At 37.2% G+C, this 3448-nt stretch overlaps 1 protein-coding gene across 3 annotated transcripts in view; it reads left to right on the top strand.

Moving 5' to 3' along the window:
* The first annotated feature begins 1215 nt into the window (after positions 1 to 1215).
* si:dkeyp-75b4.8 (lipopolysaccharide-induced tumor necrosis factor-alpha factor homolog) overlaps positions 1216 to 3448 on the top strand; it is a 7558-nt gene continuing 5325 nt past the window's right edge. The window contains exon 1 of one of the 3 annotated variants that reach the window (XM_032540586.1): positions 1216 to 1296. The gene's annotated coding sequence lies outside the window, so the exon portion shown is untranslated. The other 2 variants (XM_032540576.1, XM_032540596.1) reach the window with 2 other exon arrangements.

The following is a 3448-nucleotide window of genomic DNA, read 5'->3' as shown; positions in this document are numbered from 1 at the left end:
AATGAATGAATGGAAAAAAGTCTTTAGCATAACAAATCATAAAGGATGTGATAAGGAACTTCCATACTACCTTTTTTTAACCAAGGTACTGTAAAGACTAGGTTAATACTTTATGTTTGTGTAACATTTCTAATGACAAACTATTGTGTTATTTCGTTGTTGCTGCCCTGGCTACTTGTTCCGTAACATTTCTAGCTACAAAAACTCACAGGTAATAACAATTAGTTTGTAATTTCCACACAACTATTGTGTTATGTCTTTGTTCTGCACCCTGCCCCCCTGGCTACTCGCAGCTGGAACCTGATTTGAATCCTCGGCACTTGCTTTACCGTCCTAAATCCAGGAGATTGTCAAAGCGTCCACCGTAGTCGTCCACTACGTTTTGCTATTGCCAAACGGCGTGCAACTCCCCAACTACAAGGGGGTGGCCGCAGGCACACTGTCAGGAAATATGGCCAGGGGGACCACATTTTTCAAACTGGGCCCCTTATCCAAACCACTCGAGCCCCATAGATCTTTGCATGGGCCACCCCTGGGCCTTGGAAGGGGGACCCAGCTACCACTTAACCCTCATGTTGTCCTTGGGTCACATTGACCCGTTTTCAGCTAATTTCTTTCTTTGTCACAAAATAACGAGCCGTTGAAATAAGCTGAAAATGTCAATATTAATAATATCAAAAACCTTGGAAAAAAACACCAAAAACATTTTTAAAAAGCACCCATGACATTAAAAAAAAATGTGGCAAAAATGTTAGAGAAAAGCGATAATAATGTTGAAAAAAAGTGACCATGATCGATGGGAAGACCACACAAGGGTTAAGCTGTTTTTTTAATGTAGCACTTGAAGCAGTTTGCTTATTTGATGAAAGGTATGTACTGTACTGTATCTTCATGGTTGAATGCTCTTACATATAGCAAAAGGAACGTTATTCAGTAAATACTTTTAAGTTCACATACTTGATATTATTTAATTTTCATGTAAAGAAAAGAGTGTATACATGCTAAGCAAATATTGCAGATTACATTTAAATGTGTTGGTAACTAATTAAAAAAAAGCAACTGCTGTAAATAAAGTGCTTACCAGAGAATGATTCAGAACAATAATCACATGAGGGAAGGCAGTGAAGAATGTCTGTTTGCAGAAGGGAAACGGGTAAAGAGGGTTCGGTTTTCAGTTTATGGGAAGTCAAATATTTCTGATTCCAGAGGAAAACCGGTTCAACAGGCTGTGATGTCACATCTGCCACACATGGGATGGGTTTCCTCCTGCCAGCTGAGCTTCCCTATTTGTCCAAGGTAAGACCACTGCTCTGATATATCTCACACATTACACTGTGAATAACAAGTGAAGTAGGACACGTACTTTTCTTCTCAGATTATGTGTTTATGACTAAGGCAGGTATGTGTCTCCTTTGATCACAGCTTTGGCTGTGTCTTGTTTATATTAGATCAACGTGAGCATGTGAGCTCAAATTACTTGGCTGCATTCAGTCGGTGTGTTTAATTGCGGATACTGTTTGATTAAGGTGACTTATTTGCATGATAACATATTTTGGAGAAATGGTGACGGGGAATTACATGATTTAGGCTTTAACTGTGTTCATACTGTGAGGACAGTGTGTTATTTTCAATGTACAGTACGAGTTTAACTGAGCCTTTGAACTGTGTTAAGATGCCCTGTTTTAAAAAATGCCATGGTGGAATATGTACCTAAGAACATTTTTTTAAAGCTTCAGTGTGTAACTTTTTTACATTCATAAACGTCAGTTACATTCAAGCCATTGCCAAACGTGTTGCTACAAAACCAGTTCAAGACTATCAGCTCCACACAGTCTGTGTTTCTCAGTATGACTATGTTCAGAAGATTGTGTTGTCCGGTGACATTCCCGCCCAGATGCTCGAGTGACAATAATTACCTCTCCTGAACAATCCATCATGTTTTTATAATCCTCCTGTCCTCCTTGGCTACTAGCAACTGTGTGGAGGAGGGGTGGGGGTGGTGGGCGATCATGTAAGGCTTGTATCATGTGGACGCACCGACAGTTTTGTCTTTATTACTTAGAATTCCTCATGGGGAAGACAGAAACTACATACTATAGCTACTATAGCTATAAGTACAATTTTGAGGTACTTTACTTGAGTATTACCATTGTATACTTTTACTTCACATTACACGTTACATTCCGGAAGCCAATATTGAACTTTTTACTCAACTACATTTACTTGACAAAATAAGTTACTAGTTACTTTGCAGATTCAGATAATTAATACAAATATAATCAATAAATAGAGTAAAATGTAATATTATAGAATAAGATACCCAGTACATAAAGCAGCCTGACCTTTACCAGCAACACAGTGATGCGCGCATTAATGCATCACTAATTATGATACAATAATATACTATATAATGAGTACTTTTACTTTTGGTACTTTAAATATATGTTCATGCTAATTCTTCTGGACTTTTATTTAAATATGACGCAGAACTTTTACTTGTAGAGTATTTTACCACTATGGTATTGCTACTTTTACTTTTAGTAAAAGATCTGAATATTTCTTTCACTGCTGCAAAAATGTAGGTACTTCACATCAAGTCAATAAGAGAAATAATGTTACATATATATTTATGTTGTATAAATATGTATTGACATTTTCTCTGAGTCTACTCTATAGTGTTTGTATTACTGTATATATGAAGTGTTCTGGATTTTATAATGTTACTTATTCTATACAGTACAATTTGTACCAGACAAGGAAATAAAATTGCTCATGTTTTTGTGATGATCTTTACATTTTAAGTTTGAAAGTACTTAAGGAAATGTTCTAAACTTGCCAGGATATTTACTTTGCCGTTGAAATGGCTATGACGTTGCTGCAGTGTGTGTTGTGTTGTTTTGACACTGTCACTTTAAACCTCTGCTGATCTGTTGAAAGGTCAGACTGGTGAACACACAGGCACTTAGAGCATTCCTTTCTATTGTTTGAGCTGTAGTTGTAAATTTCACAACAAAACCAGAGCTGCAGATTTCGATTGCAGCAACGTGATACCCCACAGCCCGTGTTCAGTGTCCTCGTATACACTGGACTGGTAGAAAGAAGTAGTCTTTAGAAACTAAATAGAGACAGCAGTGACAACATAGAACTAGTACATGTACACGGCAAAACTGAGGACATGCCATGTTGTAGTATGAGAATAAGAGAGCACTTGGAGGAGTACATACTGTACCTCTACCAACAACAAGAGAAAATCGGCAACTGAGTCCGGATCTACTTCACATGATCAATCATGCGATAAATATTCTTGATTATTTACGTGCAACAATTAGAAAACAGTAAGATGTTCCTACATAACAATGTTATGAAATCATTCCACAACTGGCTCTGGATCTACATCCCCAAAACTACATGCTTGTTGTTTGATAAAAATCTTATCAAAGAACTCAAC

The sequence above is a fragment of the Etheostoma spectabile genome, chromosome 2 (assembly GCF_008692095.1).
Source record: "Etheostoma spectabile isolate EspeVRDwgs_2016 chromosome 2, UIUC_Espe_1.0, whole genome shotgun sequence".
Classification (NCBI taxonomy): domain Eukaryota; kingdom Metazoa; phylum Chordata; class Actinopteri; order Perciformes; family Percidae; genus Etheostoma; species Etheostoma spectabile.
This window is presented reverse-complemented; position numbering and strand designations above follow the sequence as displayed.